The following is a 13176-nucleotide window of genomic DNA, read 5'->3' as shown; positions in this document are numbered from 1 at the left end:
TAAGTGTTCGAGAATAATAGAAACGGTATTTTTAAATAAATGTGTTGCAACATGCAGGCAGTGTTTTCAAAAGTATCACCTGCTCCCCTTTTAGAAAGATCAGTTGCTGCTCTGCTGGAGAAGTGAGATGGCTCTTATGAAATTTGTTCAATAAATAGTGTCTGAGAGAGATATTTTTTTTTGCCACTTGAATGATATAGGTGTAAAAAGAAAAAAGTTTCCTTTATGGAGGTACAAAAAATATCTCTTACCCTGAACACGCTATTCAATTGGAGTCACCTTTGTTAATTCAACTGAGTTTTATTATGTTCACAAAGTTGATTTTTTTTTTTTTGACATCCGACTCTTCCAAGAATTTGCTATAGTGATACGATTTATCACTATTAGTCTCATCTGGATGTCACAAATCAACAAGGAGGGTGATATCTATGTGTTTGGATAAAGCGAAGATCACAAAAATCTGTGAACTAAACAAATACTATTTATCCTCAGTGGAATGAGTAAGGAGAAAAAAAGGAACGGAAGTAGGTAGGAATCCATGACATCAAGATTTTACTTAGATACTCACCTATACTTGTAATACTTACTATTTAAAATGACTTCGTTCTTGTGTAATAATCCCTTTCTGGACCATCACCCTTTTATCATGATTTACTATTCATCATCATTTAAACTCTGGAATATCTAAATTTATACAATAACAAACTTTAATAAAATCGGATGTGAGAATATATGAAAGATTTATTTTTATAAAGTATAAAACTTATAACATTCCTAATGATTTACTGGCATATAACATTCAAAATGATTAAATGAATTCTCATATGATCAACTATTGGTGAATTATCAAGAGTTATTGAAGAAGTTTATTTAGGTAATGACTGGGAGGCAACCAGTCTCATGTAGAATATTCCTTGGGGCCACTGCTGGCCGCGTGGATCCCTGGGCTCCTTTGGTATGACAGTTTTTATGTGGTCAGGCTCACAGGGCAAGGAACACATTAGTTACACTTCTAAATAACTCCATAAGGGTAAAGGATGTACCTAAGACAAAGGAAAAAGGATGTCCTTTCCAATCAGGCTCAGTCTGGTGATATAGAGGGCAGAAGGATGCGGCCATGATGCACAAATGCAATGTTAAAGTCCAAAATAGTCAAGGTCAAATAATTCTGAGTGGTTGCTTCCACACAAGGTTAAGAATATTAGTCTTTGTTATTAGAATCTGCCCCTAAGCTCTTGGAATAGAGACCATCTAGTATCTTTTTTCCCAGGAGAATGGTTCACTTATGCACCCGTTGAACACTTAGGGAACTTTCACTACGCACTTGACATTGTACTCTTCCAGAGCTGTGGATGGAGCCACAAACAGAAACATTGTTTGTAGTGGCGTTCTCCAGAGCTAGACATGGAACCTCAGCTTTGCTGCTGCCCTTTCGCACCCTTCTATTTATCAGGCTTATTTACTTCCGCTAATCTTCCATCAAGCAGAGCTTTCTATTCGAAAACTAACAAGACAGATGACTTTGAGAGAACACTGGCAATTGGCTACATTTCCTGGAGGTAAAATTTTCGATATTCATTGCACCTCCCTAAATCTTCTCATTCCAGTGTAATCTGAGAGGTAGAATATGGCTTGCTTGAATTGTGGCTGCTCTAGCAAAATTATGAAAATTACAATAAAATAAAATAAAATACTAAAGTACAATAAAATAAAATATTCTTGTCTCACCCGTTTCCATGGTTTTCTTCCACTCATCAAGTTTAGAATTTCACTCTTTCTCTGTCAATAAACTATGATAAAATATAAGAACACTGCAATTATCTGCACCCTATCCATTGACGAATGGGTCTTGGGAAAAGGAAGCTCAAAACAGAAACCTGTTTGTTGTAGAACATGGTGCTCTTGTGAAATAATTACCCCAAATAATAACTGAGCACGGTATACACATTAGTATAGTAATCTAATTTTGTTCTCATGAGATAATGGTGGAGAGTTTTATTATTCCCATTTTACTGACTAAGAAACTGAGCAAGTGAGAAGCGAATTAATATTGCCAAGTTTTCAACGTTAGAAAGTGATAGGACAAGAATTTAAATGTAGGTTATTCAGTTTCAAGGCCCATGCTTCTTCATTATATCCAGCTCCTCCCCCCCCTCCCCCGCCACCCATGCAGTATTGGATTTATTTGTTTTTACTGATTTTATTGATTTACTGATTTATTGTTTTTACTGATACACACACACACACAATCATCCATATAATCCCTGAGGAAATATTTTCTCTGATTCTTGAGTTAATAAACAGAAGACTTGTTTCTCTTATGCTTTGCTCCTCCCTTAACTGTTCTCTGCTGATGGCATTTTAAATTTGTCTACTTGTCATATCCTTTTATAGTACGGTCCCTATCAATGTCCAAGAAGAATCACAATGCAGTTTTTAAAGGGACTTGAAATATCTACTGATTTTAACTCTATGAGGGCAATGCTTTACATCTAAGATTCAACTGAAATAATAAATTTCAGCATGGTACCTTTTCACATATTTCAAAGTCAGTTTGACAATGACCTCTCTGCATTAAATAGCTGGTTCTGCCATTTCTTCACTGTCCCTGGGACAGCCCTAACAGATCCATTTTGCTCACTACCTTCTTAATACAGAGTGAATTGCTATTCAATTTGAATTCATGATTTTAAAAAAGCAGTGACCTAAAAAGAACTTTTTTTTCTAAACTTCTTGTCTTTTGTTCCCATTCCCCCATAGGCTATATAGTTTAGCAAGAGCATCTGTTTATGCCACTTAGAATTTTAGTTTTTAATCGAGGCAAAGGGTCACGTTGGCTCTGTGACAGAAGACAGACATGGACATCATATTTAGAGGCCCCCTCCTATAAATCAGACGCAAACATGAATGGTCCAAGCACCCAATCAGTGTAAACATCCCTTTGGGTACAGGCTTCCTAAAACTCTGCAATCAGACTGGCAGCTTCAGAAAGCTAAATCATTCTTCTCTATGTCTCACTCAGGCCAATGAGGTGGCCTTGAACCACACGGCTTACGTCCAGGCTTATTCAGGAGGAAGCGACTAGGAAGCACAGTGGAAAAATACCACAGTATCTCAAACTGAAAACCCTAACTTTCCCCTTGCACCAAATGCTGTGTCTGCAAAATACCAAAGTATCTAGAGGAAGAGTAAAATCTGTAGTCAGCCATTCTGATTTTTGTTTCACGAGACAACACACACGGAGCCACTTGGAATCATCAGAGATGCTTACGATGTTGTTCAATGCTGCTAATTTATACCTTTTCTTTCATCTCTTCCAATGCTTTGATTATATGCCAGCTAGTAATACAATTAGCTCCCAGTCCAAGAGGAGGCAGAGAGGGACAATTTGCTTCGGGGATTTTGTGGGTTTTTTGCTTTTTCCTTTCTCTTTCGGCCAATGTTGACGCAGCAGGAAAAACAAGCGATGACAATTTTATACAAGTCAAAGGATTTGCAGTTTGGGGTTTAATTTTATGAAGGCCTGGAAAAGGGTGGAGTTTACTGACTAAAAATGATAGCCTTGGCTTATCTGTGGATTTCAGTTATTTACGATCCTCCTTTTCTCCACTTCCAAAACAGACCACACAACTTTTTACATGTTTTCCATTCTTCCTCCCGACTCTTTTAAACAACAGCACGATTCTGTGCCGTCAGTTGTGATACCCAGTTCTAGGTGTCATTTTTTTGCAAAACATTATTTTGTAATTTTCTGAATTTAGGAAACATTTCTGAGTATTTGTTACGCTGGGTTAAAATATCTGGATAACCTTAGGAAATTGAAAGTGTATTTATAGTCACACTGAAAAATACTAGTATGCCCTAAAAGCATACTCACTGTATCTAGTCTAAATCAGACCAGGAGAACTCGAGACGTCATCCTAGATAAGAGAGTTTGGAGAGAACTCTTTTAGAGTTGTTTTGTTGTGTTTATTTTTGCATGGATGTGTTTCCTACATTAGAAAATGTGTAGTTGTTTTGCCTGATTTGGAAAGAGTGAGTGAGTGAGTGTGTGTGTGTGTGTGTGTGTGTGTGTGTGTGTGGCGGCGGGTGTTATGTGAATGCTAACATTTGCTTCTTCATCAAGATGTATGCCTATATATGTGTCTTGAAGGCAGCTGCCTTCCTCCACAGCAGCAACTGTCTCCTATAAAAAGTTATCACTCACTGGGTATCCCAAAGGAGCACTAAAACATTCAAGTTTATGTATTAGCTATTAAAGACTAAATGCTTGTCCTAGAGAACCTCCCAGTATGGGTAGAGTGCTTTTCATGAATTGACAAGAGAAGGGTTTGAAGAGAGGGTACTTAAAACACAAGAGGAGGTTGACATGTTTTATTACAGTGGCCTTCATAGCGGGAGCTTTTTCTAAGGTGAAATGCGGGAGATCCGAAGGAATTTCATCAACAATGGGTTTCAGAGAACCAGGTACTGCTTTTGCACTGAATATCGAGTTCTGTTTTTTAATAGGAGAAAACACACAGGTGACCACGTTTCAGCTTCGAGTGATTGAAATTAGGTGCATGGCTCCCATTAGTAAGAGGAGCTGTGAACCTCATTCCCAGGATGCTTCAATGATAATTTATCCTAAAAATTTAATTTATTTGAAGTGTATTATAAAACTATATGGATAGGTTTTTCACACTGTGCGCCTTCGGCGTGTGATTCACGTTTGGATGAAAAGAAAATTCATGGGGAGGATTTGAGGGAAACACCAGCAAAGCAACTTAGTGAAATCACGTCTTAACCAGGCTATATATAATGCACAGGCACTTCTAGGGTCTTTGTTTCCACAGACTGCGTGCAAAATCTAACGCTAAAATTCTTAGGCTCGTTAAAGAACAGTAACGGAAATCTATGAGGGTAAATTATAAGTCTATTTTGTCTGGATTGTTCGTTTTATCTTCACAGGGAAATCTCGCCGTTAACTGAATTGAGATCAAGGGAAGAGAGGTATCCGGCGTTCTGGAGACGGTACATAGCACAGAGCTTTATTTTTGTTTCTACTAATTACTCACTAAGTCTGTAAGGAGGTGTACTACTAGCCGTGAGAGATACCGCACTGGACCTCTCCTACCAGTGACTGCTCGGCGTTCAGTGCCTCCCGGTTCCATGAGGCACGCAGCGCCCGTCCACTAAGCACCCTGCTTTACAGCTTGCTCGCCCGACCATTGGTCACCCCATTCTTCTCTGAATTCTGTACACTGCACGGTATTTTACATGCTTTTATCTTATTTTTGCCACGCGTAAACAGGTGTTGGTTTGACGGTTGTAACACTACGGGTACAGTTTCTTTGCACGACTTTAATACTGTTCCCTCTTAAAGAGAGGTCGTAGGGGTTCTCGGGTTAATTCGGGTAAGAGATAAAAGAGGTTTTCTGCTTTTCTAGGTTTGGGTGCCTCTTCTGCTTTAGAGATTTGAACACCAGTTCTTATCAAAATCCTGTTTAGGAAAAAACTTTCTTATTGTCTGTCTCTCCTTTAGGATATCTGTGTTCTCAGGATTAAATAAATATAATCGAAAAAAATTCAAGAACTTTTTCGGAGCGCTCTTGTCTCGCTTTTCGCTGAGATTCCCTTAGGGGAAAAGTGAAAAGAAAAATCAGTGCCTGGGAGGGTTGCCAAAGGAGAACAACAGTAGTTGTTGCTGTGCTACATTAACAATTAAACCACAATTTTATTCTTAAAAATACAGCCTTCTACCTTCTCTTTGCCCTTCCGTAAGCTGAAACACAAAATCGTCTTCTGCAAGTACTGAACTTGTGTCAACTTTAATGTGGAAACAAAACAAAACGAAGAATAAGAAATTCTTTGTTTTACATATAAAGTTAATTCAAATCTAGTAACCTGAAGATAAAATTGTATCAGGGACACACCACATCTGTTGTCATAGACTCTTAAGAATGAGGCACTTGACCTCTAAACTTCTGCACTGATGGTTTTTCACCTTGGAACAAAATACTGTCTTTGAATGAAGAACATCAAAAAGGTACATGCTCAAGTAACTCAATTTTCCTGACGTAAAAGACGTTATCGTTTGTACATACTTGTGTTTCCTAATTATTTCACAACTTAGAAAGTTCTTTTCTCCACGGCTAAATTTTATATTAAAATTTTATATTAAAAGAAGAAAAAACCCCACTTCAATCAGAAGAAGGCAAAGAAACTCCAAGAACTCCACCCACTTAGCCAAAAGAAGCACTTTGTGAATGATTTACTCTGGGTAGGTATATTTCTGCACACTTATCCGATTTGCTGTTGTAAATTCTTTTATAGCTTCCTGGTGGAAGCCCCTCAGAATATGGCTTTAAATCAATCCATTCACAAGGTTCAAAAGCTTTAAATTACTAGACCATGGTTACCATTGAGAAAACGCACTGAGCTCTATCAAGGACGGTGAGAATGAGAGGGAGGGAGAAAACAGGTACAAGTTTAATTCTCTAAGGTTGCCACGTAAGTGCTGCTGAGAAAGGCGCAAGACTTCCTGAGAATAAGAGAGCTCCGAAACACATCACTTACAAAGTGGGGGTAACACACAGGCTCTAGTCTCCATTGTGTGTGGTCCCCTCCATCTTGGTAGCAAATTCCCTCTGGGGACAACGCATAGATTCTATATTTTAGAAAGTCCTCATTCCTTTAAATGTCCAGGAAAAAGAGAGAAAAAAAAAAGGGCGGCTGTAGAAATGCCATTGTTTCCACAGTATCCAAAAGAATATGAAAATCAGATTGATTACACTTTTTGGAAACATCTTCCTAGAGCTTAACTCATGGAAGTTAAAAGCTTACGTAATGGGCTAGAAAGCCCACTGTAACCTAGCAAGAGTGTGTTTTGTCACGACAAACAAGTTGTATATTTCAAGAAGCTTTTGCGTCTCATTCAGTAGGTCTGGAGGCATTTTAGTGACTGGGACTTACCTTCTCTTCTTCTTTAAAGCGGCGTTTAGTTGTCTTGATTGCACCGAACTTCTAAATCAGTTTGTCTTAGAAGAGCAGGGACTCTAGAACAAAATAAATACAACACATAAACTGGAAGAAAACTTGATCTGCTGTTTTATATGAATTATTTCAGGTCTGCAGTTCTTTCAATATTAAGGCATGCGTTATAACAAAGAGGTACTGCTGATTTATAACAATGAAACATCAACAATATTAACAACATAGAGTTCGTGCCTGCCCTAGTAGTATGTGAAGCTAAAGTTTATGTCATGTATCCATATGGTCCTTTCCCCCCCCCCTTTTTTTTTTTTCTTTTTTGGAAGTGAAAGTAAGAAATGTATGGCATATTTATCTTGACTAAGAGTGAAATGTTGAGGAATTTATCTGAGACCTGCCACCTTTCTGTCTTCTTTAAAGCCACTCCCATCACTGTCTCTGATGGTAGCTCTGATTATGAAGTAGGAGATATTTTTAGTCACATCATATTCCCAGAGCCTGGGATTAGGTTTACTATGGTGTGAATCTACAAACCCTTGTTTCTGGTTCCGTTGAAGGAAAACACAAATGCATGAGTTTCTTGTTTTTGTATGTTATTTAGTCATTTTAGAGAGCAATCACAGTGAAAATGAATCCACTTTTTGAGTTTCTCATTTAGCATTACAGTCCTTTGGAGTCGTTTCCAAATGTCAAAGAATGAGGTAGATTCTCTCTTTCCCTTTCTTTCCCTTTTTCTCACCCTAAACAGAAACTAAAAACAAAATCAACTAAACAAACCAAAAAACCCAGGGAGGATTTAAGATAGGCAAAGATAAGAGATTACTTTTAGGATTGGAACATTGTTGACTAAGAGGTAACTGATATAATTATCATGGGAAAAAGAGAAGTGGAGAGAAAGAACTAGTTTTTCAGAAATTTGTTTTGTTTTGTTTTGTTTTGTAAACATATTAAGGAGCCAGTGAGTATCTGGTTAATAATGTATTGGCTGAAGAGCTGAGTTTTCGAGGTGGAAGGTCGTGGATGGGTGTATGTACCTCTCCAAGTCGTAGGGAGAAACTGGTCTACACTTGGGGAAATACCTACTAACAGAGTGTTGGGGGTGGGGGGGATGAAGAATAGGCCATAAAGGAGCCAGGAGTACTGGGAAAGAAGGAAGGGGATCAGAGTCCAGCAGTCACAGTGGAGGCCATGGAGAGAATGTTCTGAGACATAATGGGTCTGCAGTGGGATTTGAAAGGGTGAGAGCTGTCTGAGGATGATAGGATTCAATTTTGGAATGGCGACTCCTGAGACAAGTATTTTGGTGAGATAGAGGGGGCAAAAGCCAGCTAACAGGAAGAGGGAAGCCAGATCATGGCAGGAATGAAACAAGGTAAGATACACTTGAGGGAAATGGTTTTTTGCTGGTAATTTTGCCTTTGGCTGCTTAGGGACGGATCATCCTGGGCATGCTCATAAAACGTAAGTAAAGGCCAATGGCAAGGGAAAGGCTGCAGATGCTAGAGAAAGGTGATGTGTGTGTGGGGGGGCAGGGGGGTTGGGGAGAGTATCTCAGACCAAGGGTGAGTGGGAGGTTTGGCTGTGAAGGAGGAAGGATGCCATTCAACTTGAGGCAGGAAGGAGAAAGTCATTTGTGGCTTGAGAAACTGGGAAATGTGTCAAAGGACTGGAGAGACTCCTTGGACAATATGATTCAAAATAAATTTACACAAAAGTTCAAGTAGGAATCCAGTGAGATTAAGTAGAATAGGGTTATCCTGGACCTAGTTGGAAGATTTTCATGATTTTCTCAAAAAACTGCATGAGCCTCCAGCTAAGAGGATCAAAGGTGGGGCTAACCCCAGGTTGGGCATCTACTTGGCAGAAGAAAGAGAAAACAAACTGGGAAGTCAAGCAGGTGCACAAAATATGGAAAAGAGTGAAGAAATGGATGAATTTGGAGACTGGGCTAGGTATTTCAGTTAGTTGACTCAGTCCTTTCCTCCTCTCCCCACTTCTCTCCCTCTCTCCATTTTCTTCCCTTCCCTTCCCTTCCCTTCCCTTCCCTTCCCTTCCCTCCCCTCCCCTCCCCTCCCCTCCCCTCCCCCTCCAGTCTCTCCTTCCGTCCTTCCTTCCCTCCCTCTTCTCTTTCTTTCTTTCTTTCTTTCTTTCTTTCTTTCTTTCTTTCTTTCTCTTTCTTTCTTCTCATTCATTGAAACAAATATTTACTGAGTCCTTTCTTTCTTCTAGGCATTGTGCTAGGCACCAGCTAAGAAAAGCAGCCCTTAGCTCAAGAATTTGCAGAGGGAAGGAGATACGTTCTTAGTACATTTTTCACCAACGTCATGTCAGCAATACTCATCTATCTCATAAACATGTGTCATGTATTATGTGTATAATGCATGTGTTTATGATACATATACAAAATAGCATTATTCATGTTTGTGTTATCTCTCACATTAATTCATCTCATCTTTTCGCACAGTGGGTACCTGATATAGGATACTATATATAGGTCCTCAGTATTTTCATTTCAAAACCTTCCTACTTCCTCCTTCAGACCGACTGCTGTGTATCTAAGAACGCTGTTTGGCAAGAGTGTTGCTGTTACACAGCAAATGACCACGGTAGATGAGCCCGGAAGAAGGGACCCTTCTATAAAATACCAAGGGGTGGGGGAGAATGAGGAGACGTCCTGAAATTGGAAATGGTGTTTTGAGCAGAGAAAAGTAATTCAACTCTGGTGTGTGGTCATCTATGCCTACGGATCAGTATTCCTTTATTGAAAGGGAGAAGAAAAAATCATCTTTTACCGGAGAAAACAGGATTCAGACATCTGATGGGATTAACTATGGAGCCGTTATGCGGTGGAGAGAAAGTGAGGGAGGGAGTGAGCGCTTTGGAGCTGCATAGTACAGAGGCTGCAAAAGGCTCCTGAAAAGCGAGATTCTGAGGAAGCCTTCCAGGTTTTCTAGAAAGTTGGATTTGAATTTCATCTTTCAGAATGTGTATTTTACTGTCCTGCAGGTATTCGAGAAGTTTGCAGCTCTGCATTGGTCTTGAACGCACGTCTAGGCAGATGTTTTCACATGTGATTGTTGATGTGTGAGCCTTGCTATAGCCCAGGCATAACAGGTCCAGGGAGCGCCAGGCTGGGCTCAGGCCTCCAGCTCTGGAACTAACACTTGACGCTCTCACTGCACCTGCAGCTTTATGGCGACTGTTCCTTTTGGTGCCATTTGTCCAACTCACATTTATAGGACGCGTCATACGCAGGTTCTGAAACCAAACTGCCCGTGAATGAACATCAGCTCTGTCACATAACGTCCGTGCCTGAATGACCTTGAGCAAGACAATCTCTCTATGCTTGAATCACATCATCTTTACAATGGGGATAAAAGGACATCTCCCCATGGGTTTGTTATGAGAATAAAAAGGGCTAATATTTGTTAAACACGTAGAGTGCTAATATTTTAAAATCCTTTTAAACTCTATGGGGCACCCCTGTCAGTTAAGCCACTGACTCTTGATTTCGGCTCAGGTGATGATCTCACAGTTTGTGAGTTGGAGGCTGCATCGGGCTCTGTGCTGGCAGTGTGGACCCTGCTTGGGGTTCTCTTCCTGCATCTCTCTCTCTGTATTTCTCTCCAAAATAAATAAGTAAACTTAAAAAAAAAAGTAAAGTACTTTTAAATTATAATACTTTTAAATACTCTGAATTATAATCACTATTTATATTTATATATTAAAATAAAAGTTTTGTCGTAGCTGAAATTATTGTTTTTAAGACTAGGAGAAGAATCTTGATTGGTAATGGGAAATTTTCAATAGATGTTTTTCAAGGAACGTTTGAGACTGATTGGATTCAAAATGAAACTACTCATATTCTTCCAGAAGCAACTGCTTTCTTGGTTAGCATAGAGCATCCTGAAACAAACAACACGGGATGCAACCATTGTGTTGAAAATGCTCATGCAAAACCAGGGAAAAGAGAGAAAGTATAATGATAATTTGTGTCTTTAGGTTTCATCTTCTAGGGTGATTAAAAATTTCTTAAATCTTCCATACTTTCATGTGGTGGATATATCCTATACTCCCCACCAGGCTGCAATTTTTTTCTGGACACAACACGCAGGGAGCATAACAGTAAGAGGCTGATTCTTTCTGTATGAACTGATTAACTTAACAGCGTAGGAAAAACAAATATATGCAAACAACATTTAAATATGCCAATGCAAAGAGACAAATAACATCATTCAAAAGAAAGGTGCCTCCTTGTCTCGAGGTGACAGCTGGCTCCCGCAGAAAAATTGCGCAACCCTATCCTGCTGATACAAGACAGGTATCTACTATCAAAATACAAGTGTTAGAAAACTTGAGTGACGTAGTCCAGAGAAGGCTCTGAGACTGTCCTTCGAAAACATTTAATAAAGAAATTTGGAGATGGAGATAGTCTGAATTATTTATCATTCAACAGAATAAAAGTAGGTAGAACTCTACCCATCTTAGTTTTGTGTGTTTTCTATCGGATCATCGTAGACGAACGTGAGGAAGATTGTTCATGAAATGCATAACACACAGGGGGAGGAGATGTTTGGGGAGATTGCAGCAGTTTTTAACACAGTATGAAAGAAGCTGGCAAAGAAGACCAGGAGGTCTGTTGACTGTGAAAACCACTGCAGAAAGCAAACTGAGCTTGTTGTAAAAAAAATATCAGCCAGGGGCGCCTGGGTGGTGCAGTCGGTTAAGCGTCCGACTTCAGCCGGGTCAAGATCTCACGGTCCGTGAGTTCGAGCCCCACGTCGGGCTCTGTGCTGATGGCTCAGAGCCTGGAGCCTGTTTCCGATTCTGTGTCTCCCTCTCTCTCTGTCCCTCCCCCATTCATGCTCTGTCTCTCTCTGTCCCAAAAATAAATAAACGTTGAAAAAACAAAAATTAAAAAAAAAAAAATATCAGCCAGAGAAACAAGCGAGTTCAATAAAGTTGTGGCCGAGAAGGATTTAAGACATGTTTTTCTAGTCAGCAAAATTAATAGCGCTTTTTATTTTGCCATTTTAATACCAGAGACACCTGAAAAAAAGCAAGGGTGGTGGGTCCTATAAAAAGCCATTCTAAAAATTGGCTCAAGTCGTCTTCGCATGCTGGGCAGATAAAACTAGATGAGTGAAACACCAGCCTCTCATTTATCCGTGTGCTCAGCAAACATCATTGTGTGCATATTGTCAGGCACTGTTCCTTTTTAGGTGCGTGAAGATGGGCAAAAGCTCCTACAGCCATTGTCCTCGTGAAGCCAAGATGGCTATCAACAGCCGTCACACAGCTATGGCTGCAGACAGACCACAAGGGCAAATGTTATGAGACCACTTAGCAGAAAGACTTCTGAGGCTCAGAGGATGGTCTCTGAGGAAGTTGGTAGGATTTACCTACATCCAGTGGAGAGAGTGAGAAATGGGGGTGGAGAACCTTCCAGACAGGGGGAATTGCTGGTACAATAGCTCCGTGATGTAAGGAAGGGTGAGTGTGAAGAACTGAGAGAAGGTGAATATGGCGGACTCAGGTGAGGCAACAGGAGGCTGGCGAGCCACGAGGGGGCCGGACCAGACAGCACAAGGTAGAGGGTACCCTGAGGATTTCAGTTTTTATCCTGATCCCAAAGGGAAGCTTACAAGAGACGGAGGCAGGAGATGTCATATTTGTGTTTTGAGAGCACTAGTCTGGCTACAGCTTGGACACCCCCCCCCCACCCCACCCCGAGAACTACTCCAGCAGCAAGAGCAAGAGAACCGTAAAAACCAAGGACACCCTTGCAGATGAAGAATATGAAAAGGATTCAGGTGAACTTGAGGAGATGTGATGTACAAAGACCAACAGATAATGGCACATACACGCTGAATACGCAGGATTTTCAGGGTTGCCAATTCCACGGTGGTGAGTTCCAGAATTTACCTTCACACAACTGCTCTGAAGTTTCAAAGCCTAAATTTGTTACCTGTCACAAGGACAAATGCTAGCACTACAATGGCAAGCGAGATACAAACAAATGCTGTTGATTTTGCTGACTAGAATAAGATTACTTCTCAGTCACAACCTCATTGGACTAATTTGTTCCACTTGAGGATATTTTTTGATAAGAAGCTCAGTCTGCTAATTTGGGCCGTTACCATGCTTCCTTCCCGTTCCATGTAAGGTGGTAGCATTGAGATAGAAGCTTTGAACTCAATAGGC

General features: G+C 40.1%; 1 protein-coding gene across 9 annotated transcripts in view; it reads right to left on the bottom strand.

The window, feature by feature from the left end:
- The window catches only part of TENM3 (teneurin transmembrane protein 3), a 1301596-nt gene that overhangs the window by 717036 nt on the left and 571384 nt on the right, over positions 1-13176 (bottom strand). For all 9 annotated transcript variants that reach the window (XM_040490383.1, XM_040490387.1, XM_040490391.1 and 6 more), the window contains exon 4: positions 6955-7037. The gene's annotated coding sequence lies outside the window, so the exon portion shown is untranslated. The remainder of the gene's footprint in view (positions 1-6954; positions 7038-13176) is intronic.

This window comes from Herpailurus yagouaroundi, unplaced genomic scaffold (assembly GCF_014898765.1).
Source record: "Herpailurus yagouaroundi ecotype Mexico unplaced genomic scaffold, PumYag 181, whole genome shotgun sequence".
Lineage (NCBI taxonomy): Eukaryota > Metazoa > Chordata > Mammalia > Carnivora > Felidae > Herpailurus > Herpailurus yagouaroundi.
Note: the sequence above shows the minus strand (reverse complement) of the source record. Positions and strands in the feature narration are given on the sequence as shown.